Source organism: Loxodonta africana, chromosome 12 (genome assembly GCF_030014295.1).
Source record: "Loxodonta africana isolate mLoxAfr1 chromosome 12, mLoxAfr1.hap2, whole genome shotgun sequence".
NCBI classification, from domain to species: Eukaryota; Metazoa; Chordata; class Mammalia; order Proboscidea; family Elephantidae; genus Loxodonta; species Loxodonta africana.
In genome coordinates this window covers 82,740,350-82,768,315 of record NC_087353.1, presented here as the reverse complement: position 1 = coordinate 82,768,315, position 27,966 = coordinate 82,740,350, and positions in this window count along the sequence as shown.

Below are 27,966 nucleotides of genomic sequence, written 5' to 3'. Positions count from 1 at the left end.
GTGCAGGATTTAGGAGGTACCTGACAGGAGAGAATCATTGAGCCTTACAGAAAATGTGGACAATTGGATCAACTGTTCCAAGTTTTATGCCAGACAATTGATAGTTGATTCATCAGGATTTTAGCTATAACAAGGCATAGTGTTTTTTTTTTTTTTTTGTCAGCAGGGGAATTTGATTAATTTTTTTATGGTTGATCCAACTCTCAGATATTGACCACAATGATTGTCAGATAAATAAATAAAATGTGAACACACGCACACACAAAAAAAATCTCAGTATTTTTAAAGGAGTGGTCATGGAATCCTGACTTGACTTGTAATAAGTAGTTTGTAGCCACATTTCACAGAAAGGTAAACTGAGGCACAGCCAGGCAAAAGGACCTTCAGTATCATGGTATGGGATAAGTGCTGAGAGTTCAAGCCATATGTCCCAGCTTCCTTGGACATCTACATGAGTCTGAACTCAAAATTCCTTGGTAAAATAAATTTAGAACAATGGGGGTTTACTTCTAAAGTTTCTTGCTTAATTTCAGTTAATCATTTGATTTTTATAAGTTCATTCATAGCTACACGTATTGCCTTCCAAGATGATACCACATCTATTATGGAAAGAACAATTAATCAGGAATAATTGTGTATTCTCCTTGCTTGAATACATCTTCCATGAGAGCAAACACAGTCTGCTTTGTTCAGTATGGATCTCTACCATCTAGTATGGTGCCTGGCAGATATGAGGCATTCACCTGTAATATTAAATAAATGACTTAATAGACTTTAGATTAAAATGTCTAGAAAGAGATGTTTTCCTCTCAGAATTTGCTTTCTGATGGGAAAAATAGAATTGTATAAATTTTTTAAAAATGTGTTTATAAAGGAACAGAAACATGAAAGTGCATCATGTATTTCAAAACAGGCAAGGATTTTGATGCAAATAAAGTGAAGAAATGTGTGGAAGTGAATAGTGAAAGGTAAGTTTAGAAAGGAAGGAGGGTGCCACACTATGATGTGTTTTGCCAGGCCTTTCCGGTTGTCAGTGGCAAGATAGAATTCAAATAGTCTTAAGCATTATGATGGTTAATTTTGTGCATCAACTTGGCTAGGCTCTGGTGCCCAGTCATTTGGTCAAACACTAGTCTAGATGCTGCTATGGGTGCTGCAATCAAGGTATTTACACGTGGTTAACATTTAAATCAGTTGTCCTTAGAGAAAGCAAGCAGCACTTCTGTAAATTGAGTAGGACTTACCCAATCAGTTGAAGGTCTTCAGAGCAAAACCTGAGATTACTTGAAGGAGAAAAATGCTGCCTCAAGACTATAAATAGACATCCTACCAGAATTTCCAGCCTGCTTATCAATTTCAGACACAAGACTGCCAGAGTCTCCAGTCTATCACATGACCTACAGATTTTGGAAATGCCAGACTCCACAATATCATGAGTCAATTCCTTAAAATAATTCAATCTCTCCCTTTCTGTCTTTCACTGTATGTGTTGTTGTTGGGTGTCATTGAGTCGATTCCAACTCATAGTGACACCACGTGACAGAGTAGAACTTCCCCATAGGGATTTTCTTGGCTATAATCTTTATGGAAGCAGACGGTCAGGTATTTCTCCCATGGAGCCTCTGGGTGGATTCGGACTGTTGGTCTTTCAGTTAGGAGCCAAGTGCTTAATCATTGCATCATCAGGGCTCCAAAAACTTGTATATGTTGTTGTTGTGTGCCATTGGGCAGATCTCGACTCACAGCAAACTGACAGAACAAAGAGAACTTTCTCATAGGTTTTCCTAGCCTGAATCTTTACAGGAGCAGATCACTAGGTCTTTTACCCCTTGGACAGGCTGGTGGGTTCGAACTGCTGACCTTTTGGTTAGCAACCACGCAGGAGACCCAGGTTCAATTCCCACCCAATGGACATCATGCACAGCCACCACCCATCTGTTAGTCGAAGCTTGTGTGTTGCTATGATGCTGAACAGGTTTCAGTAGAGCTTCCAGACTAAGAAGGACTAGAAAGAAGGCCCTGACAACCTACTTCTGAAAATCAGCCACTGAAAACCCTAGGAATCAAAATGGTATGATCACATTGCATGTGGGGTCACCACAAGTCGAGGGCCAACTCAATGGCAGTTAACAATAATAACATATATTTAATATGGGCCACTCTTTCTGTTCCTGTTCTCTATTGTATTCAACTGTATTGGGATAGAGAATTGGGGTACGAGGTGGTGGCTGGCTGTGGAAAATATAAATTTCACTTCTGCTTTCTCCTACTGGTATTGGTGCTGTATCAGTTTCAGAGGGACAGGCCCTCAGCAGATTGATAAATGGACAAGGCTTACTGTCAGGGTCCCTTGCCTCCCTTATCTGCTTTTTTAACTGCTCCAGGGGCCCTTGCACAACTTCGACATCACTGATTCTATCCCCAGAAAAAGTGATTTCTGAATGACCACATTTACATAGGATATAAGCACAGAACATGTTTTTCTCTTCCCTGCAGCTCCTTCTGAGGAGCCCTGGTGGCACAGTTGTTAAGAGCTCTGCTGCCAACTAAAAGGTTGGCAATTGGAACCAACCAGCCACCCTGTGGGAGAAAGATGTGGTGGTCTGATTCCGTGAAGATTTACAGCCTTGGAAACTGTGTGGGGAAGTTCTACTCTGTCCTATAGGGTCACTATGAGTCAGAATCAACTTGATGGCAAAGGGTTTGGTTGGCAGGTCCTTCTAATTCTACATACCTGGAAAACCCCACCACTCATCCTTCTTGACTTGACACTGGGAAACCTACTCTAACAGCACTATTACAACTCTTTTATCACTCCAAATTCCATTGTATATCTTCTATCAAAGCCCTTAATACTTTTTATTGTCTTGATTTATTCATCTGTCTCCCTAATACATTGTCACATTCTCTAAGGAAAGAAAATGTCATATTCATCTCTTCATTCCTTGTTATTAGCGAAGGCTTTTCCCATAGTAAATACTTAGCAAGGGGACTGCTTTTATTGACTGGATAGAGGGAAGTAGATTGGCCCATATGGGGGAATAAATGTGTGACCTTGGCTTCATCTACTTACTCCATGACCTTGGAGATAATATTTGCATGCTTTATTGTCCTGGGTCAAGGGAGCCACAGGCAGTTCCAAGTACTAGGGGTTGAACACAGTCATATTTGACAATATACCTCTTAAGTTAGATAAAGGGAGCCTATTTATATATAGTGGAAAGGGAATCAATGAAATTCCTGGCCCCTTTGCCTTTGGCAATAGTCTTTTTGAGCAGCAGAAAGGGAGGACCTCTAAGGTGATTAATGTGGACTCCTGCTGAGGACTTCGAATTGATTTTGGTAAAGAAAATGTCATTTCTCTGCCTACCCCTTAGGATTCATTGAGAAAATATGGAATGAAGAGCTTCATGTAGACCAAAAAGTATACACAAGATATTTGCAAGGAAGACAGAGGTCTAGCAAGGTAATTCTGGAATACAAACAAGCTGATTCAGCAGGTCAATAATAAAAGTTCATGTCCATGTTACATTACATTCACTTCTAGCTGCCTTGTTGCTTGGTATCATCTTTGACAAGGTCAACACCTGATCTTCCACGTAACATCCTGATCTCACAGGCCTCTGATCCCACAACTACAGTCACATTCATTCCTTTTTGCCTGTGTTTATAGAGTGCATGCTATTTACTATCTCTGTTCTGGGAAAGTAGAAATGAATCAGGTATGATCCTATCCCTAAGAAGCTTGTATTTTAGTGGAAAAAAAGATATGCCAATATGAGATTATAATTTGCTGTCAGAAATACAGAAATAAAGATGCCTATGAAACATATATAGGGTCACTATGAGTTGGAACTGACTTGTCAGCAATGGGTTTTTCAATGGGTGTGAAACCTATAGAAAACTTATAGAAACATAGAAAAGAGGAGTATTGACCTTGTTCATTCACTGGACACATATATATGAGCAACTACCGTGTGCTGCATCAGGCTCTGGGGTTACAACAGAGAAAAGGAGAGTCAGAGTTGCTGCTTTCAAATAGCCCTGGGCTGGGAAAAGCTTGGCTTGCTCAGAGATTTGAAGAGATAACAGTGTGACTGTAGCTTAGTGGTCAAAGGGCAGGGTGACATGAAATGAGGTTGCAGAGCTGGGCAGGGCCCACACAGGCTCTACTAAGCAGTTACCTTTTTTGTAGGTGGAAGATTTTAGGCCAAATAATAAGACATGAGTTTTAATTTTGAAAGGTCATTCTGGCTGCTAGGTGAAGATGGATTTGGGTGAAGGTGGGTGGAAGAAATGTCTAGATTGGGAGTAGAAAGACCATTTAAGAAGCTGAGTTATCATAGCAGTTCAGGTAAGAAATTGTATGGTTTAGACTAAAAGTGACAGTAAAGTTGGAGAGAAAAAGATGGGTAAGAAAGTATTCACCAGTCATACAATAAGTCAGGGACTAGCAAGAGTATTTCAGGAAAAGGGAAACTATGTTTAAAAAAAAAAAGACAAAAAAAGGAGGTAAGAGACAATTAAGGGAAATTTATTACCTAGTCACCAAGAAGACCATAATCACACCAGAAATATGACAACCACCACCACCATGATGATCATCATCACCATCACTGCCGTCATATTCACCACCACCACCATCATCACAACCATCATCATCACCATCATCACTACCACCACAGTCATTGCAACCATTATCATCACCATCACCGCTACCACCATCATCACCTCTACAATCATCACCACCTTTGTCTTTGTCACCCTCGTTCTGAGTACCATTATAATGAATAATAATTTTTTGCTGAAAATAGTTTTGCTTTATAATAACTATTCATTAGTATAACCTCATTTGAATTTCTCAAGTTAGCTCATCAATTCTGAGTTGCCAATCTCTCTGACTACAATTTTCTCATTTTAAACCTGTTTTTCCACCACTACCCTTGCTGTTATTGGATGTTCACCCTCTAGACTTCTCCGTTTTCCTAATCCTTCTTACCCTCTCTATCTCATGTGCCTCTGTCCTAGACTGATGCCTTGGTCAGACAATCCCAAGACGTCCTGCAAGTTTAATTATGCATTCCAACTCCCCTTACATCCTAGCTAAACCCTATAGGGCAGTACTACTCTGTCCTATAGGGTCAGTATGAGAGAATCAGAGAAAAAGAGGAAGACCTCAATGAGATAGACTGACACAGTGGCTGCAACAATGGGCTCAAGCATAACAATTGTGAGGATGGAGGGCCAGGCAGTGCTTCATTCTGTTGTGCATAGGGTCGCCATGAGTCGGAACCAACTTGATGGCATCTAGCAATAACACATGAGTCGGAATCTTCTCAATGGCAACTGGTTTGGATTTTGGATTTTACATCCTAACCAGTCGTTAAACTTGCATCACTTGGAGTACTTCCTTTTTTTTAAAAAATAATGAACATCACAAAATACTGCAGAGGGATAACCACTATGATTTAACTCTCCTTATTCCTTCCTGAAAATACCTTTGATTTTTCAAATCATTCCCACATCATGCAAACCCCAGTATCATTTTATCCACTCTCTATTCAGCAATCATCTCAGTAAATGACTTCAACTTCTGCTTTGAAGAAAAGACAAAGAAAACCCTCACACAGACTCCTGCACCTTCTCCACTCTGCAACTAAATATCTTTCTCATTCTTACAGTTTTGACTTATCTTTGCATCCACCCATACCTTTTCTCAACGTTATTAATAATAGGTTACCTGATGCAGCTACTTTGATTGAATCTTTTAGTAATAGCTTATCAGAGAGAGTTGCTTTCGAAGGCTTTAAATCCCATTTTCACTGAGTCTGATATCTAGACAACATCTGCCTTAAGGATATTTAAGGTCATAACCATATTATTCATTCTATACAGAATAGAATTCGGAGCTTGATCATTTATTTCTCAGCCCTCATGTAAATTTAGTTCTTGCATGTTCCCTAGGTAATCCCTTGGTTTACCACAGAAAGGAATAGGGTGCCCTTAGAGTCTGGAATTTGTCTTTTATTGGTCCTGTTTCTAACCCCACCCTGGTCTGTTAAATCATAACAGGGTGATTTCTACTGGTAACAAAAAGAGCTACACTATTTTTTTCTTCTTTTTTTAATGCCAGGGGATATAGTATCGAACTCAACTCAATGTTTATCAAAACAACAATTAAAAAATGTGTACAGAGGAGGAGCCAAGATGGCAGACTAGACAGACGCTTCCGTTGAGCCCTCTTTACAACAAAGACCCAAAAAAACAAATGAAACGAGTATATTTGAGACAAGCTGGGAGCCCTGAGCATCAAAGGCAAGCTTAGACAATGAACTAAGGAGGAGGGGAAGGAAGAGACCCTTCAGAAGTGGAGAGGAGTTGCTGACCTGAATCGCCGGGAGCCCTCAGGCACCATACCCGGAGTGGCTGTGGCGGAGGCAGTGGTGGCGGCGGGCTGGTCCTAGCGTTGGGCCGCAGTTTCCTCAGGGAGAAGTAGCCAGCCACACAACCCACTCACATCTCCGGAACCTGAGGAGAACGGCGCTCTCGGCAAAACCTAAGTACCTGCATATATTTTACCCCCCCCACCCCCCACCCCCAACCCAGCTTCAGCAGCTGAATCCCTGGGCCTGAGATAGACCCTGGTGAACACCTGGAGCCGTCCTCCCAGCCTTGGGGAAGGAAAAAATTTCCAACTAGGGGGAAAAGATAATTTGCTAGCTCCATTAACTGGGGGAGCTCAGGTCAGAAGCGGATCCTGTCGAGGCATAAACTGTCCATAGACCTTGAGCACCTTTCCCTTCTGTGTGGACCTGTGTGGGCCTATTTGGGGAGAATAGGCCTTTGCTGGCAAACTCCAACCATTTCAGCGGTGCAGTGGAGAGGTGGGTGTTTGACGTTTGACATTGCCTATTAAACAAGGTCCTCACCTACCCACAACAGGGACCTAAGGACTGGTGGCTCCACTTGGGTAGCCCAGCCACCCGCGACAGGGGCCCAGGGATAACTGGCACCTCCCAGCCCTTACAACAAAATCTTTGGGTGCCCATGGTCCCTCTGCGGAGCCCACCCACCAGCACGCTCTAGGGAACAGAGACGCGTTTTCCTCAGAGACACTTGGGGGTCGGTTCTCAGCCCCCTGCCTTGTTCAGAGCATGACCCCCTGCTGCAATCAGATACCGGTATATACGCCAATCATCCCTGCCCCTCTAAGACTGTAGGACAGAACCTGTACCACACACTTGATATCAGCTACCTGGAAACCTGAGCGGAATTCATACAAGAAAACTGAATGGATTCCTAGACTGATATACCTGATAACAGCTCTAGCCAGCTGGGGACAGGACACCAGAGCTCCAAAGGTGAAAATAGTCAAGCTAGCTCACTCAAGCAACCCATAGGGGCATACCAAAACAAAACAAAGCAAGCAGCTACAACACAGTAAGCAAGCACAAACTAATACAATAACTTCTAGATGGCTTGGAGACAACAGTCAATATCAAGTCACATAAAGAAACAGGCCATGATCACCTCAACAGGCTCTCAAAACAAAGAATCCAGGGATCTTTTAGATGAAAGTGCATTCCTGGAATTACCAGATTTAGAATACAGAAGTTTAATATACAGAACCCTTCAAGACATCACGAAGGAAATGAGGCAATACACAGAACAAGCCAAGGAACACACAGATAAAGCAACTGAAGAACTCAGAAAGATTATTCAGGAAAATAATGAAAAGTTTAATAAGCTGGAAAAATCCATAGACAGACAGCAATCAGAAATTCAGAAGATTAACACTAAAATTACAGAATTAGATAACTCAATAGAAAGTGAGAGGAGCAGAATTGAGCAAGTAGAAGCTAGAATTTCTGAACTCGAAGATAAATCACTTGGCACTAATATATTTGAAGAAAAATCAGATAAAAGAATTAAAAAAAAATAAACAAACCTTAAGAATCAGGTGGGACTCTATCAAGAGAAATAATCTATGAGTGATTGGAGTACCAGAACAGGGAGGGATAACAGAAAATACAGAGAAAATTGTTGAGGATTTTTTGGCAGAAAACTTCCCTGATATTGTGAAAGATGAGAAGATATCTATCCAAGATGCTCATCGAACTCCACATAAGGCAGATCTTAAAAGAAAGTCACCAAGACATATTATAATCAAGCTTGCCAAAACCAAAGATAAGGAGACAATTATAAGAGCAGCGAGGGATAAAAGAAAAGTCACCTACAAGGGAGAGCCAATAAGAATAAGCTTGGACTACTCGGCAGAAACCATGCAGGCAAGAAGGCAATGGGATGACATATTTAAAAAATTGAAGGAAAAAAATTGCCTGCCAAGAATCATATATCCATCAAAACTGTCTCTTAAATATGAAGGTGAAATTAAGACATTTCCGGATAAACACAAGTTGAGGGAATTCGTAAAAACCAAACCAAAACTACAAGAAATACTAAAGGGAGTTCTTTGGTTAGAAAATCAATAATATCAGGTATCGACCCAAGACTAGAACACTGGGCAGAGCAACCAGAAGTCAACCCAGACAGGGAAATCCAGGGAAAAAAAAAAAAAAGCCCAACACAGGGTAACGACGATGTTTTTATATAAAAGAAGACAAGATTACAATAATAAAGAGGGACTAAGAAATGTAATCATACACCTTCCATATGGAGAGGAAGATACGGTGATACAAAGAAATAAAAGTTAGTTATACATTTAGAAAAATAAGGGTAAATAATAAGGTAACCACAAAGGAGACAAACTATCCTACTCATCAAAATAAAATACAAGGGAAAAATACAGACTCAGCAGAAACAAAATCAACAACAACAAATATGAGGAAAGCACAATATATAAAGCAAATCTACTCAGCACATAAAATCAAGCGGGAAAAAGAAGCTGTCAACACACAAAAAAAGACATCAAAATAATAGCACTAAATTCATACCTATCCATAATTACCCTGAATGTAAATGGACTAAATGCACCAATAAAGAGACAGAGAGTGGTAGAATGGATTAAAAAACAAGATCCGTCTATATGCTGCCTACAAGAGACACACCTTAGACTTAGAGACACAAACAAACTAAAACACAAAGGATGGAAAAAATATATCAAGCAAACAACAAACAAAAAAGAGCAGGAGTGGCGATATTAATTTCTGACAAAATAGACTTTAAAGTTAAATCCATCGGAAAGGATAAGGAAGGACACTATATAATGATTAAAGGGATAATACACCAAGAAGATATAACCATATTAAATATTTATGCACCCAGTGACAGGGCTGCAAGATACATAAAACAAACTCTATCAGCATTGGAAAGTGAGATAGACAGCTCCACAATAATAGTAGGAGACTTCAACACACCACTTTCGGTGAAGGACAGGACATCCAGAAAGAAGCTCAATAAAGACACAGAAGATCTAAGTGCCACAATCAACCAGCTTGACCTCGTAGACATATACAGAACACTCCACCCAACAGCAACCAACTATACTTCTTTTCTAGTGCACATGGAACATTCTCTAGAATAGACCACATATTAGGTCATAAACCAAGCCTTAGCAGAATCCAAAACACTGAAATATTACAAAGCATCTTCTCTGACCATAAGGCTATAAAAGTGGAAATCAATAACAGGAAAAGCAGGGAAAAGAAATCAAACATTTGGAAACTGAACAATACCCTGCTCAAAAAAGACTGGATTATAGAAGACATTAAGGATGGAATAAAGAAATTCATAGAATCCAATGAGAATGAAAACACTTCCTATCAGAACCTTTGGGACACAGCAAAAGCGCTGCTCAGAGGCCAATTTATATCGATAAATGCACACATCCAAAAAGAAGAAAGGGCCAAAATCAAAGAACTATCCCTACAACTTGAACAAATAGAAAGAGAGCAACAAAAGAAACCCACAGGCACCAGAAGAAAACAGATAATAAAACTTAGAGCTGAACTAAATGAAATAATTTTTTTTTTATAGAAAACAGAAAAACAATTGAAAGAATTAACAAGAACAAAAGCTGGTTTTTTGAAAAACTCAACAAAGTTGATAAACCATTGGCCAAACTGACAAAAGAAAAACAGGAGAGGAAGCAAATTACTTGAATAAGAAATGAGATGGGCGATATTACAACAGACCCCACTGAAATTAAAACAATCATATCAGATTACTATGAAAAACTATACTCAAACAAATTTGAAAACCTAGAAAAATTGGATGAATTCCTAGAAATACACTACCTACCTAAGCTAACACAAACAGAGGTAGAACTAAATAGACCCATAACAAAAGAAGAGATTGAAAAGGTAATCAAAAAACTCCCAACAAAAAAAAGCCCTGGTTCAGACGGCTTCACTGCAGAGTTCTACCAAACTTTCAGAGAAGAGATAACACCACTACTACTAAAGGTATTTCAGAGCATAGAAAAGGATGGAATACTACCAAACTCATTCTATGAATCTACCATATCCCTGATACCAAAACCAGGTAAAGCCACCACAAGAAAAGAATATTATAGACCTATATCCCTCATGAATGTAGATGCAAAAATCCTTAACAAAATTCTAGCCAATAGAATTCAACAACATATCAAAAAAATAATTCACCATGATCAAGTGGGATTCATACCAGGTATGCAGGGATGGTTCAACATCAGAAAAACAATTGATGTAATCCACCACATAAACAAAACAAAAGACAAGAATCACATGATTTTATCAATTGATGCAGAAAAGGCATTTGACAAAGTTCAACACTCATTCATGATAAAAACTCTCAGCAAAATAGGAATAGAAGGAAAATTTCTCAACATAATAAAGGACATTTATACAAAGCCAACAGTGAACATCACCCTAAATGGAGAGAGCCTGAAAACATTTCCACTGAGATCGGGAACCAGACAAGGATGCCCTTTATCACCACTCTTATTCAACATTGTGCTGGAAGTCCTTGCCAGAGCAATTAGGCTAGATAAAGAAACAAAGGGCATCCAGATTCACAAGGAAGAAGTAGAAGTATCTCTATTTGCAGAAGACATGATCTTACACGCAGAAAACCTTAAGGAATCCTCCAGAAAACTACTGAAACTAATAGAAGAGTTCAGCAGAGTATCAGGATACAAGATAAACATACAAAAATCCATTGGATTCCTCTACACCAGCAAAAAGAACAATCAAGAGGAAATCACCAAATCAATGCCATTTACAGTAGCTCCTAAGAAGATAAAATACTTAGGAATAAATCTTACCAGAGATGTAAAAGACTTATACAAAGAAAACTACAGTACACTTCTGCAAGAAACCAAAAGAGACTTACATAAGTGGAAGAACATACCTTGCTCATGGATAGGAAGACTTAACATTATAAAAATGTCTATTCTACCAAAAGCAATCTATACATTTAATGCAATTCTGATCCAAATCCCAATGACATTCTTTAATGAGATGGACAAACAAATCACCAACTTCATATGGAAGGGAAAGAGGCCCTGGATAAATAAGGCATTACTGAAAAAGAAGAACAAAGTAGGAGGCCTTACTTTACCTGATTTTAGAACCTATTTTACCCCCACAGTAGTCAAAACAGCCTGGTACTGGTACAACAACAGATACATGGGCCAATGGCACAGAATTGAGAACCCAGACGTAAAGCTGTCGACATATGAGCAGTTGATATTTGACAAAGGCCCCAAAACAGTTAAATGGGGAAAAGACAGTCTTTTTAACAAATGGTGCTGGCATAACTGGATATCCATCTGCAAAAAAATGAAACAAGACCCATACCTCACTCCATGCACAAAAACTAACTCAAAATGGATCAAAGACCTAAATATAAAACCTAAAATGATAAAGATCATGGAAGAAAAAATAGGGACAATGTTAGGAGCCCTAATATATGGCATAAACAGTATAGAAAACATTATAAAGAACATAAAAGAAAAACTAGATAACTGGGAGCTCCTAAAAATCAAACACTTATTCTCATCCAAAGACTTCACCAAAAGAGTAAAAAGACTACCTACGGACTGGGAAAAAGTTTTTAGCTATGACATTTCTGATCAGTGCCTGATCTCTAAAATCTACTTAATACTGCAAAAATTCAAGTGCAAAAAGACAAATAACCCAATTGAAAAATGGGCAAAAGATATGAATAGATGCTTCACTAAAGAATACATTCAGCTAGCTAACAGATATATGAGGAAATGTTCACTATCATTAGCCATTAGAGAAATGCAGATCAAAACTACAATGAGATTTCATCTCACTCCAACAAGGCTGGCATTAATCCAAAAAACACAAAATAATAAATGTTGGAGAGGCTGTGGAGAGATTGGGACACTTCTACACTGCTGGTGGGAATGTCAAATGGTACAACCACTTTGGAAATAGATTTGGCGCTTCCTTAAAAAGTTAGAAATAGAAGTACCATACGATCCAGCAATCCCACTCCTTGGAATACATCCTAGAGAAATAAGAGCCTTTACATGAACAGATATATGCACTCCCAAGTTTATTGCAGCACTGTTTACAATAGCAAAAACATGGAAGCAACCAAGGTGCCCATCAACAGATGAATGGATAAATTATGGTATATTCACACAGTGGAATACTACGCATTGATAAAGAACAGTGAGGAATCTGTGAAACATTTCATAACATGGAAGAACCTGGAAGGCATTATGCTGAGTGAAATGAGTCAGTTGCAAAAGGACAAATATTGTATAAGACCACTATTATAAGAACTTGAGAAATAGTTTAAACTGAGAAGAAAACACTCTTTTGTGGTTATGAGAGGGGGGAGGGAGGGAGGGTGGGAGAGGAGTATTCACTAATTAGATAGTAGGTAAGAACTACTTTAGGTGAAAGGAAAGACAGCACAAAATACGGGGAGGTCAGCATAATTGGACTAAACCAAAAGCAAAGAAGCTTCCTGAATAAACTGAATGCTTCGAAGTCCTGCGTAGCAGGGGCAGGGGTCTGGGGACTATGGTTTCAGGGGACATCTAAGTCAATTGGCATAATAAAATCTATTTAGAAAACATTCTGCATCCCTCTTTGAAGAGTGGCGTCTGGGGTCTTAAATGCTAGCAAGCAGCCATCTAAGATGCATCAGTTGGTCTCAACCTACCTGGATCAAAGGAGAATGAAGAACATCAAGGATACAAGGTGATTACGAGCAAGGAGACAGAAAGGGCCACATGAACCAGAGACTACATCATCCTGAGACCCGAAGAACTAGATGGTACCCGGCTACAACCGATGAGTGCCCTGACAAGGAACACAACACAGAACCCCAAAGGGAGCAGGAGAACAGTGGGATGCAGACCCCAAATTCTCAAAAGACCAGACTTAATGGTCTGACTGAGACTGGAAGGACCCCGGTGGTCATGGCCCCCAGACCTTCTGTTGGCCCAAGATAGGAACCATTCCCGAAGCCAACTCTTCAGACATGGATTGGACTGGACAATGGGTTGGAGAGGGATGCTGGTGAGGAGTGAGCTTCTTGGATGAGGTGGACACTTGAGACTATGTTGGCATCTCCTGCTCAGAGGGTCTTGAGATGAGAGGGTGGAGGGGGTTAGAAGCTGGTGAAAAGGACAGGAAAAAAGAGAGTGGAGGGAGAGAGCAGGCTGTCTCATTAGGGGGAGAGTAATTGGGAGTGTGTAGCAAGGTGTATATGGGTTTTTGTGTGAGAGATTGACTTGGTCTGTATACTTTCACTGAAAGGACAATAAAAATTATTTAAAAAAATATGTACAAAGGGTTATTTTAAAGATACCATCCATGATTCTGGAAATTCTACCATATATCTATAATAACCCATTGTCATCGAGTTGATTCCGACTCATAGTGACCATAGAGGGCAGAGCAGAACTGCCCCATAGGGTTTCCAAGGAGCAGCTGGTGGATTCGCACTGCAGACCTTTTGGTTAGCAGCCAATCTCTTAACCGCTGCATCACTAGGGCTCCATATTGTATATATATACATACATATGTGTGTGTGTGTATATAAAATATATTTCTGGACAAAGCCAAGTGGGAAACTAGATGACATTGTACAGGTTCCTGCAAAATGACTTTCTTCTGAATTATGTTTTGATGTGATAATCTTGGTCTCCACTGAGAATCATTACTTAAAACAGTGAAAAAAGATGTTATATTAAGGACACTGTTCTTGACATCATAAACATCTTTACAAGGCTCTCAGAGTAAGACACATTCCAGCCTGATCTTTGGCCCAAGAATATTTGTACTTCTCCTGAAAAACTGGTAACGTTTTTATTTCATAGGCATTGTGAGTATTGGGAAAACAGTCGAAATTTCCTCAGGAAGCTCAGTCAAATATTTGTCCCCCCTTTTCTAGATGGTCTTGATGATCTCAATTTTTAGTCTTACATGGAGTTCTATCACCCACCATTTTCTTGTTTTCTATTAACTTTCACTCTACTTTTAATTTGTGCTACTTTGTGGTATTTCATGTACTTTTAGAAGCTACTGGGAATCTTCTCCGGACAAGATAGAAGCCCAAATAAGCAAAATATATCCTTAGTTTCTAGTACTGTCGAAATGTTGTATCTCTTACTATATACTTCTAAAGAACTTTTTGGTTAGCAGCCAACCTCTTAACCAATGGAAGAGGTCATCAGAACTCCCTTGCTTTTGGCCAGAACTCTGAACTCATTTTTAGCATTTTGTAGTAAATAACTAAGTATGTTGAAGCTATCTAACTTTGAGATGGATAAGATGGAGCAGATTCATGGGAATCTTCCTCTGGAGATTTTACTTCTTTTTCCTCTCCTTGTTTGTAAGCTTTCTTTGACTAAAGCTGCACTTCTACCAATGGGCAGGGTTTAGATACTGGGGATGTGTTAGCCAAAATGATATAAATTAAAGAATGACTTTGTACTGGTGAGCAGGACTCGATCAGAAGGAGATAAAGTTCTAAATTATTAAACTAGTCTCCCAGAGCAAGGTAGAGAAGTTGAAACAAAAACAATTGGACTGCTTCTACTCTGTTTGGGGTCTCAGAAGGTGAGGAGTATCCTCACGTCTGAAGTAGAAGTCCTAATGGCAGGGAACCAAAAGGAACAGATTTTACTCTGATGGAATGGAAAGGTCAGGACAGAGGCTTTTGGTTTTTTTTTTTAATAGTATTTTGTGTTTTAGGTGAAAGTTTATACAGCAGATTAGGTTCTCCATTAACTATTTTTATACAGATTTTCTTGTGCCATTGGTTATAATTTTTACAATGTGTCAGCATTCTTGTTATTTCCATTCTGTTGGTTCTATTTCCATTTATCTAGCTTCTCTTCTCCTCCTTGCCTTCTCACCTTTGCTTTTAGATAAATGTTGACCATTTGATCTCATATAGTTAATTGTTTAAGGGAGCACATTACTTATAAGCCAAACTGTTATTTGGCTGAAAGGTGAAATACTTCATTACAAGTTCAAAGGGTATCTTAGGGCAATAGTCTCAGGGATTCCTCTAGGCTCTAATGGTCCAGTAACTGAAACCGAACCCATTGCCGTTAAGATGATTCTGGCTCATAGCGACCCTACAGGACAGAGTAGAACTGCCCCATAGAGTTTCCTAGGAGTGCCTGGTGGATTCCAACTCCCGAATCCATTGATTAAAAGCCGTAGCACTTAACCACTACACCACCAGGGTTTCCACTGGTCCAGTAGGTCTGGCTTTTTTAAGGAATTTGAATTTTGTTCTACATTTTTCTCTCATTCTATTGGGGACCTTCTATTGTGTCCCTGGTTCAGAATAGTCAGTAGTGGTAGCCGGGCACCATCTAGTTTTTACAGTATGAGGTTAGAAGAAGCTGTGGTTCATGTGGGCTATTAGTTCTGTGGAGGAGTTTCTTTTTGAGTCTTTGGTTTCATTTTTTCTCTTTTGCTCCATAGGAGTAGAGACCAATAGTTTTATCTTAGATGGTTGCTTGTAAGCTTTTAAGACTCCAGATGCTACGCACCAAACTTGGATGTAGAACATCATCTTTGTGAGCTACTTTATGCCAGTTGACTAAGTTGTCCCCTGAGACTATAGTCCCAAGCATTTTCACCCAGTAAACCAATCCTGTGAGTTGTTTGGATATGCCTAGGAAGCCTCCATAACTGTGCCCCCTATGTGGTTGGTTATATAGGTGGTTATATATGTAGCACACACCAACACAAACATGCAAATTTATTTGCATATGCCTTCCTGTACACACATATGCATCCATATCTACCTATGTAACCACAAACATTTTTTAAATTGTTTTTACTATTGTTGCATTTACTGAAATTGTCCCTTTTTCTCCTGTTCTTCTAGTGTGTATCTTAGTTATCTAGTGCTGCTATAACAAAAATACCACAAATGGATGGCTTTAACAAACAAATTTATTCTCTCACAGTTTAGGAGGCTAGAAGTCCAAATTCAGGATGCCAACTCTAGGGGAAGGCTTTCTTTTTCTGTCAGCTCTGGGGGAAGGTCTTGGCATCAGTCTTGCCCTGGGTCTAATAGTTTCTTAGCATAGGGATCTCAGGTCCAAAGGAAGCATTCCACTCCCTATTCTTCTTTCTTGGTGGAGGTCCCTCCCTCTCTGCAACCTTCTCTCTCCTTTTATCTTATAAGAGATAAAAGTTGATGCAAGCCATACCCCAGGGAACCTCCCCTTACATCAGATCAGGGCTGTGACCTGAGTAAGGGTGTTGCATCCCACCCTAATAGCCTTACAATTGATTGGCTGAACACATCAGATCACATCATAAGGGATGGTTACATCATTACTGCCAAACCACTCAGAATCATGGCCCAGCCAAGCTGACACATATTTTGGGGGGACACAATTCAATCCATGACTGCGTCTTTATTTACCCTGGTCAAATGGTGCTAACTTCAGCCATATTTGGGATTGCCTTTCCCATCACCAAAAGTAACAAGTATCTACTATCTGTTGTTGTTGTTAGGTGCCATCAAATCAGTCCTGACTCACAGCGACCCTATGTACAACAGAACAAAACACTGCCTAGCCTATCACCATCCTGACAATCTTTACTATGTTTGAGACCATTGTTGCAGCCACTGTGTCAATCCTTCTCATTGAAAGCCTTCCTCTCTTTCTCTGAACCTCGACTTTAATAAGCATGATGTCCTTCTCCAGGAAATAGTCCCTCTTGATAACATGCCCAAAGTACTTGAGACAAAGTCTCACCATCCTCACTTCTAAGGAGCATTCTGGCTATACTTCTTCCAAGACAGATTTGTTTGTTCTTCTGTAAGTCCATGGTATATTCAATATTCTTTGCCAACACCATAATTCAAAGGCATCAATTCTTTTTTATTCATTATCCAGCTTTCGTATGCATATGAGGCCACTGAAAATGCCATGGCTTGGGTCAGGTGCACCTTAGTCCTCAAAGTAACATCTTTGCTTTTTAACATTTTAAACAAGTCTTTTTGCAGCAGATTTGCCCAATAAAATACATCATTTGTTTCTTGACTGCTGCTTCCGTAGTTGTTGACTGAGGATTCAAGTAAAATGAAATTCTCGACAACCTCAAACTTTTCTGTTTGTCATGATGATAACTTTTGGTCCAGTCGTGAGGATTTTTGTTTTCTTTATGTTGAAGTGTAATCTTTACTGGAGGCTGTAGTCTCTGATCTTCATCAGTAAGTGCTTTGAGTCCTCTTCACTTTCAGCAAGCAAGGTTGTGTCATCTGCATATTGCAGGTTGTTAATGAATCCTACTCCAATCCTGATGCCATGTTCTTCTTCACATAGCCCAACTTCTCAGCACACAGATCGAAAAGTATGGTGAAAGGATACAACCCCGATGCACATCTTTCCTGACTTTAAACCATGCAGTATGCCCTTGTTCTATACAAGATGGCTGCCTCTTGGTCTGTGTACAGGTTTCTCGTGAGCACAATTAAGCGTTCTGGAATTTCTATTATTTGAAATGTTATTCATAATTTGTTATGATCCATACAGCAGAATGCCTATGCATAATCGGTAAAACACAGGTAAACATCTTTTTGGTATTCTCTAATTTTAGCCAGGGTCCATCTGACATCAGCAATGATATCCCTTGTTCCATGTCCTCTTCTGAATCTGGCTTGAATTTCTGGCAGTTCCCTGTTGATGTACTGCTGCAACTGCTCTTGAATGATCTTCAGTAAGATTTTACTTGCTTGTAATATTAATAATATTGTTCAATAATTTACATATTCTGTTGGATCGCCTTTCTTTGAAATGGGCACAAATATAGATCTCTTCCAGTTGATTAGCCAGGTAGCTGTCTTCCAAATTTCTTGACATAAACGACTGAGCACTTCCAGCTGCGCATCCATTTGTTGAAGTGTCTCAATTGATACTCCATCAATTCCTGGAGCCTTTTGTTCACGAATGCCTTCAGTGCAGCTTAGACTTCTTCCTTTAATACCACTCGTTCCTGATCATATGCTATCTCCTGAAATGGTTGAACTGTGACCAATTTTTTTTTTTTGTACAGCGACTCTGTATAGTCCTTGCATCTTCTTTTGATGCTTCCTGAGTTGTTCAATATTTTGCCCATAGAATCCTTCAAAATTGCAACTTGACGCTTGAACTTTTTCTTTACTTCTTTCAGATTGAGAAATAGCAAGAGCTTTCTTTCCTTTTGGTTTCTAACTTGAGGTCTTTACACATTTCATTATAATACTTTGCTTTGTCTTCTCAAGCTACCCTTTGAAATCTTCTGTTCAGTTCTTTTACTTCATCATTTCTTCCTTTCACTTTAGTGACTCGAATTTCAAGATCAAGTTTCAGAGTCTGCTATTCATTTTGGTATTTTCTTTCTTTCCTGTCTTTTTAATGACCTCTTGATTTCTTCATGTATGATGTCCTTGATGTTATTCCACAACTCATCTGGTCTTGGGCCGTTAGTGTTCAGTGCATCAAATCTATTCTTCAGATGGTCTCTAAATTCAGATAAGATATACTCAAGGCCATACTTTGGTTCTCGTGGACTTGTTATAATTTTCTTCAGCTTTACCTTGAACTTACGTGTGAGTAACCGATGATCTGTTCCACAGTCAGCCCATGGCCTTGTTCTGACTGATTATATTGAGCTTTTCCATTGTCTCTTTCCACAGATGTAGTTGATTTGATTCCTGTGTTTCATCTGGCCAGGTCCATATGTATAGTCACTGTTTTTGTTGTTGAAAAAAGGTATTTGCAATGAAGAAGTCTTTGGTCTTGCAAAATTCTATCATGTGATCTCTGGCATCATTTCTATCACCAAGACCATATTTTCCAACCACCAGTCCTTTGCTTCCAACTTTTGTATTCCAATCACCAGTAATTATCAATGCATCTTGATTGCATGTTTGATCAATTTCAGACTGCAGAAGTTGGTAAAAATCTTCAATTTCTTCATTTTTGGCCTCAGCGGTTGGTGGGTAAATTTGAATAATAGTCGTATTAACTAGTCTTCCTTGTAGGTGTATGGATATTATCCTATCACTGACAGTGTTGTACTTCAGGATAGATCTTGAAATGCTCTTTTTGACAATGAACACAACACCATTCCTCTTCAATTTGACAGGCCTGGTGTAGTAGACCATGTGATTGTCTGATTCAAAATGGCCAATACCAGACTATTTCTGCTCTCTAATGCCTCGGATATCAATATTTGTGTGTTCCATTTCATTTTTGAAGATAACGAATTTTCCTAGATTTGTGCTCTCGTGTTTCTATTATTATTGGATATTTGAAGCTGTTTCTTGTTTTTGATTCATGCCACATCACCAAATGAAGGTCCCAAAGCTTGACTCCATTCATATCATTAAGGTTGACTTACTTTGAGGAGGTAGCTCTACTCCAGTCATCTTTTGAGCGGCTTCCAACCTGAGGGGCTCATCTTCCAGCACTGTGTCAAACAATGTTCTGCTGCTATTCATAAGGTTTTCACTGGGTTATTTTTTTCTTTCAGAAGTAGTTTCCAGGACCTTCTTCCTAGTCTGTCTTAGTCTGGAAGCTCAGCTGAAATCTGTTCACCACGGGTGACCCTGCTGGTCTTTGAATACCAATGGCATAGCTTCTAGCATCACAGCAACATGCAGGCCACCACAGTAGGACAAACTGACAGACTCATGGGGGTTTCCACTGCTGGGAGTTTCTGAATTTCCAATTTGGATACCCTTTATTGCTCTAGCCAGGACTTCCAGTATAACATTAAATAAGAGTGGTGATAAAAGGCATCTTTTTTGCATTTCCATTCTCAAGTGGAATGCTCTCAGGATACTGGTGATATTTCTGCATATATATATGCATTTATATATATATACACATACCCAAATGTTTAAAGGCTGCTGAATGAGTGAACTATAGAGATGAGTGAGAAGGAGCAGAAGCAAGCTATAAAAAAAAAAAAAAAAAAATAGTCATGGTAATTCAGCCACAGAAACCATTCTGTGTAACTAAGCAAGTTCCCCTTGCAAGTGGAAAGAAAGGATTTTAAGTGCACTATAAACCACCACTCCTATACAAGAAGAAGGTCCACGGTGGACAACATGGGTTTGAATTCAAGTTTTGGCACTTCCTAGCTTTGAGATTTTGGCTAAATTAACTTGACTCTCTTATTTTTCAGTGTCATCATTTCTGAAATGGGAATAATAACAGTACCTTTCTTACTGGGTTTCACTGTTGTTGTTAGCTGCCATCAAGTTCGCTCCCCACTCATTGTGACCCCATGCACAATGGAATGAGTCACGGCCCAATCCTGCACTATCTCCGCGATCAGTTAGGGAATCGGAACTTGGTGATCCATAGGGTTTTCATTGGCTGCTTTTTGGAAGTAAGTCACTAGGTCTTTCTTCCTAGTCTGTCTTAATCTGAAAGTTCTTCTGAAACTTGTTCAGCATCATAGCAACACGCAAGCCTCCTCAAATAGACAGGTGGTGCCTGCACATAAGGTGTTTTGGCCAGGGTCTCCCACACGGAAAGTGAGAATTCTACCGTTCAACCACCATTACCACATTCATTGGGTTTCCAAAAGGGTTAAACTGTATAGAAACATACAAAGGTTCAGTAGTATACAATCGAACTTGGTGCATATTGTTGTTGGTGGTGGTGGTTGTTTTTCAGTCAGTTCCAACTTATGGTGACCACATTTGCAGCATAGAACTGCTCCATAGGGTTTTCAAGGCTCTGACCTTTTGGAAGGAGATTGTCAGTCCTGTCTTCTGGGTGCTTCTGGGTGGTTGGAACTTCCAACCTTTCAGCCAATAGCCGAGTGCCTTAACCATTTGCACCACCCAGGGACTCCTTTTCCTAGTGCATACTAAGCATAAAATAAGTATCTGTTGCTATAATATGAGGAACTAATTTTTAATTTCTTTCCACAAATGATAACTGAGTCTCAGAAAGTTGGTACAGTTTGTTCACATTTTCCACACAGCCTGCGGTATTGTCATTATTCATTCCTGCATGTGTACACACGCATGTGCACAGTCCCACAATAAACACACATTCTTTATGAACCCATTGTGGTTGAGTTGATTCAGACTCACAGCGACCCTATAGGACAGAGTATAACTACCTTATAGGGTTTCCAAGGAGTGGCTGGTGTATTCGAACCATCGATCTTGTAGTTCGCAGCCTGAGCTCTTAACCACCACTCCACCAGAGCTCCACATTCCTTATCGATGGTTATTAATCTTTTGCTTGAACAACAGAGATACCACTGTGTCCCTAGGTGATCTATGTCATTGGTATACCAAATCTGAACACTGGATAGCTGTCCTTGTAAGTTATGGGCTTTCATTAACATGCTGAAATCTGATTTCTTTCTTTGACTCCAAAAGCACCAACAGGTTTAAGTTTCTAGGCGTCAGCTTTAAGAGAACAGGAGCTGAGGGAGCTAGTGTTTCTAAGCCTAGCTCTTCCTGGTTGTGGGGTGTGATTTCTAGTGTTCATATATGACATCATCTTGAAAAAAATGGTAGAGATGCTGGACTGGAAGCAAAGACTCAAAAACGTGCCATGAGAGTGGGTAGATTTGAGGGAATTAGTGGGAGAGGAGGCACAGAGATGAACAAGGGCCAGAGAACCTGCAGAGTTAAGGGCAAAAGAGCAGAGGGCTGTGTGACTTTACAGACGCTATTTAACTTCTCTGAAATACAGTCAAATGTAAATAAATGAAATAAAAGCACAGGTAAAATGGGGCAAATAGATTCAGAGTATGTATTTTTTTTTAATTATTCCCATTTCACTTTTTTTTTTTTTTTCCTCTATGGCCCGCAAGGCTCTCCAGGAACAGGCTCCTGCATACTGCTGGGCACGCATCTCTTACCATCTCCCCATAGCCAAAAGAAAAAAAACTAAACCGTTGCTTTTGAGCCGATTCCACACTCACACAATAAATATTCACACAATAAAAACACATTCCTTATAAATCCATTGCCTTCGAGTCAATTCCAACTTATAGTGACAGAGTAGAACTGCCCCGTACGGTTTCCAAGGCGTTGGCTGGTGGATTTGAACTGCTGACTTTTTGGTTAGCAACCAAGCTCTTAACCACTGTGCCACCAGGGCTCCAACCATTCTCCCTGCCTCTGACTAAACTCTATCCATGTGGTGTTTTTTGTTCTCTGAAAATGTCAAGCTGGCCCATTTTTCAGTGCCTTTGAGCTCTCTCTTCCTCTCTGCCTTTGGGTCTCCATGGCTCCTCCTAATTCAGGTCTCCACGGCTGATTCCTTCTCATCATTCAGATCTCAGCTGAAGACTAACTTCCTACGAGAGACCTGCTTAGCCACCTGCTTAAAGTAGCCCTTCCAAGTCCTGCTCTATCACATTTCCCCATTGATTTCCCTCACTGTACTTCTAGAAATCTGTAATTATTTCATTCAGTTATTTGCTGGATTGTTAAAAGTCTGTCCCCATGGAACGTAAGCTCTACGAGGACAGGTGCATTTTGCATGTTTTTTTCTCACACACTGGGTAGCTACCTGGCGTGTAGTGGAATTTGAATGTATAATAAGAATAAGGAAGAGTAAGAATAATCAACATCTGTGAAGTCTGTGGAAACCCTGGTGGCGTAGTGGTTAAGTGCTATGGCTGCTGACTAAAGGGTCGGCAGTTCGAATCCACTAGGCGCTCCTTGGAAACTCTATGGGGCAGTTCTACTCTGTCCTATAGGGTCGCTATGAGTCGGAATTGATGGCAACAGGTTTTGTTTTGTTTTTTTATGGAGTCCATACACACTTGCATGATTCTAAGTATTTTTCACATATTAAATAATTTAATCTTCACCACCGCCCAAGGAGTTATGGTTGTTATTAATATTATTATTCGTATTTTACAGATGAGGTAACAGGCTCAGAGAAGTTATATAACTTGTCCAAAGTCACACTGCAACTGAGTGACAGAGCTGAGATGCTGACTCAGGCGTTTTGGTTCCAGAACCCAAGATCTTATCCACTATCCATGTTCATATCCACATCCACAATCATCTTGATATTTGCAATGAATCCACCACCTATCTGTTGATTTGGTGTGTTGAAATGATGCTGGAAGCTATGCCTCTAGCATTTCAAATACCGGCAAGGTCATCCATGGTGGACAGGAATCAATGGAGCCTCTAGACTAAGACTAGGAAGAAAGGCCTGGTGATCTACTTTAAAATATTAGTCAATAAAAACCTTATGGATCACAACAGAATATTGTCTGACATAGCTCTGGAAGATGAATACCTAGGTTGGAATGTGCTCAAAATACACAGTGGCCACAACAATAAACTCGAGGACAGCAACAGTCACTAAGATGGTGCAGTATACCAGGCAACATTTCATTGTCTTGTAGATGGAGTCACCATGAGTCAGAGTTGACTCGATGACAGCTAACAATCACAACAAGGAATAAATGAATGATTATCCCAGGGATGACTTGGTAGCCTAACTCCCAGATGATGGTTCTGAATTACCAGCCACATTTGCTTGGACTAGAAAAATTCATTAGAAAGAAGTGGCCTGGGGAGGGGGGGAGCCTCAGGCACCAAGTGGTCCCAAGAGGTTAGGTCCTTTTAGGGGCTGCACACCTACTACCGCAGTTGACTCATGACGGCCAGATCAATGTCTTGTGATGGGGGAGGTTACAGTCCCTGCAAAGATGTTGCATTGTTAATGACCAGACAGTGATCCTCTGGGCCTTGACTATTTACAAAATGGTATTGAATTTCCCACATCCTCAATTCAGAGTTGCCCTGAGAGATTTTCAGTCCTTGCCTGTCACCCTTTGAAGACATGTGGGAGAAGGGAGGCAGAAACTGCCCCAGCCTAATCTTCTTTTTTCCTTGGCCTCCTAGATACTCCCTGAACACAACGAGATTCAAGCACCATGTGAGTTTTTGTGTCCAGGTGTGGGAGGGTGGGCTTTATCACCTTATGACAATTCTTTCCTAAATGTTTTACAGAATGTAGGTCTGAACACTGGTGAGTAGACCCGGGAGGATAATCTCCTTTCTGTTTCAGGTCCTGGCAGTTTTATTCCAATAGTGCCATCAATATTGATTATGTGTCTACTCTGTGCATAATGATAATACTAATAACCTGCATTTATACAGTCCCTATAAACTCTCAAGTTTGAAAGGAAGCTTGAAGGTCAGCAACTCTAACATGACCCACCCTGCTCATTCCAGCATAAATTGTATCTTATCCAATCCTGAGTTTTCATAGCCATGGGGGGTAAGCAGGGCTATAAAGATGGAGCTGTCTCTCCTTTAAATATCAGGAGAGGCAGCAGGGATGACTTACCCAAAGTCACACGGAAGTAAATGACAGAGCTGACACTCAAACCAACATCTTTGTAAAGTGACATTACATGATAGAACAGACAACCTGCTGACTCCTAACTCCCGTGTATTAGTTTTTTGTTTTTAACTATTTAACAAATCTCCTTAAAACTTAGCGGCTTTAAAAATTAACACTTTACTTAGCTCACAACACTGTTGTTTGGTAAATTATGCTGAGCTTAGAGGGATGGCTGTTCTTGTCTCAGCTGGACTTGCCTGTGCCTCTGAGTTCAGTGACTGTGTCAGCTGAGAGCTAGCTGGCCTAGGATGGGCTCAGCTTGGTTGGTTCATTTCTCTTGACCTCTCATCATCCATCAGGCTAGCTCAGGCTTTCAAATGGTGACTGGCAGAGTCTCAAGATGGGAAGGAAAACTGCAAGACCCTTTGAGACCTAATCTCATAACTGGAGTGATGTTGCTTCTGCTATACTCAATCTAGCAAAGCAAGGCCTGTCCAGATTCAAGCAAAAGAGGAGCAAACTTTACCTCCCATTGCGAAGTTCTTCCATTGCTAGGTTGTGAAAGAGGCAGGGGAAGCATTTGTGGCCTTTTTTTTTTTTTTATCTATCATATGTGTCAGAAAAAAAATCTTCTAGTAAAAGATATAATTCTTGCATTTCGGCCATTTATAACCCAAGGATTAGGTAGCCCTTAAATACAAATATGTGTGTCTTAGTTATCTAGTGCTGCTATAACAGAAACACAACAAGAGGATGGCTTTAACAAACAGAAATTTATTCTCTCACAGTTTAGAAGGCTTGAAGTCCAAACTCAGGGTGCCAGCTTCAGGGGAAAGCTTTCTCTCTCTGTCAGCTATGGGGAAGGCTCCTTGTCATTAATTTTTCCCTGGGTCTAGGGGCTTCTCAGTGCAGGGATTCTGGGTCCAAAGGATGCGCTCCACTTCCTGGCTCTTTTTTCATGGTGGTAGGAGGCCCCTCTCCTCTCTGCTCTCTTCTCTCTTTTATACCTCAAAAGAGATTGACTGAAGATATAACCTAATCCTATAGATTGTGTCCTGCCTCATTAACATAACTGCCTCTAACATTAACATTGAAGAGGTTACAGTTTACAACACAGAGGATAATCACAGCAGATCACAAAATGGCAGGCAACCACACAACACTGTGAATCATAGCCTAGTCAAGTGGACACATATTTTGGGGGATACAATTCAGTTTGTAATTATGAAAATAACTCATACATGACCATGTTTTACTCTCTTCAAAGAACTTTCATGTCTCTCTTCTCCTTTAATCCAAGAGCAATCTTAAAGTAAGACAGAAGAGTTATTGTCATGTTCAACTACATCTGCAAAAGCCAAGACTCAGAGAGCATCAGCACCACTCATGGCTCTACAGTAAGTTTCATGCTGGTTCTTGCACCATTATCTACTGGGTCTAGTGTCTGTTTTACTATACCCAACTGCCTCAGGTGGCTTGAAGGATCTGTGAATGCCATGGTGAAGAGAAAGGAGGTGGAAGCCCCTTTACCCTGAACAGACCTATAAACTCCTAGCAACCTCTTTGCTACTCACTGGGGGAGGCTGAACTGTGATCGCCTGGCCCTCATCTATTTGATGATTTCAGAATGGTGAAGTCACTTTCAGCCCCTGTTCCATTTATTCCCAAGCATTTTTATCCATTATTTCAAACAGTTGCCATTTATTAAGATTTGTAAAATATTTTAGGGTTTACAAACCAGTGTGCACAGGTGTTATGCTATTTAATCTTCACAATATCTTTATAATTCAGGATTATTTATCCACAGTTCACAGATCTGTAAGCAGAGACATTTGTGGTTGTAAGCGACAGAAATATAATTCAAATCAGTTTAAGCAAGAGTTGTTGTCAATCGTCGTCAGGTCAATTCTGTCTCGTGCCGACCCCATGTGTGCAGAGTAGAACTGCTGCATAGGGTTTTCAAGGCTGTGACCTTTTGGAAGCAGACCACCAGGCCTGTCTTCTGAGGATCCTCTGGGTATGTTCCAACCGCCAACTTTTCAGCTAGTAGTCAAGTGCTTAACCATCTGCACCACCCAGGGATCCATAAACAAAAATACACACACAGAGAAGAAAGAATCTGTTGATTCATATACTTGGAACATGTACAGGTTATCTCATTTTAGTTGTGTTCTGATCCTGTAAAAAAAAATCTGCCAAACTAAAAAAAATGCAAAAACAGAACAAAATACACAAAGAAAAACCCCTTTGCTGTCAATTCTGACTCATGGAGACCCTATAGGACAGAGTAGAACTAGCCGTAAGGTTTTCCAAGGCTGTAAATCTTTATAGAAACAGACTGCCACCTCTTGCTCCTGCAGAGTAGCTGCTGAGTTCAAATCGTCGGCCTTTTGGTTAGCAGCCCAGGGCTTAACCACTGCACTGCCACAGCTCCTTAAAAACCTATCGCCTCATTTCAAATTGGCTTTTGTCTGCACTGGTTTTATTCACAAGTAGGGTCTTTCCTTTTGATGGTAAAGATAGCCACCACGAGTTCCTGGCTTATAATCGAGCAATTTAGGGAAGTCAGCAAGGAAAAGTACTTTATTCCCAATAGTGCTAGTAAAATTTCTGGAAGTCTTCTCATTGGCCTGAGTCGTGTGTCTGTGCCTCCACCAATCACTGCGGTCAATGGGATGCAGTTTGATTGGTCAGGGCTGGGCCATACACCTGACACTCGGGCTTGTGCCAGTCCCTCAGAAACATAAAGGGTGGTTGTGGAGAGCGTTAGTTAAGTGGGGGCGCATGCACCAGAAGAAAGAAGCAAAAATGCTGGGAAGAAAGAAACAACAGATACCCACAAGAGTAAACCAGAAAAGAAAGGCTCATAGTGATAAAGTAGTTTTTCTAAGATGGCCTGGATACTTAGTGCAACCTGTGACTTGTACACTATACCTCACCACTGTCTCCCACAGGTGCTGGTGGTACCCTAATTGATTATTCAGTACTACTAGTGGTAACAACAACAGCAGCAGCATCAATAGAAATGGCTTTGTGCTGGGGACTCTTCTAAGCCCGCTTCTTATAATGGTTTTCTTAATCTTCACATCAAGCCTATGAGGTGGTATCGTGGATTGAATTATGTCTCCGAAAATATGTGTCAAATTGGTTAGGCCATGATTCTCAGTATT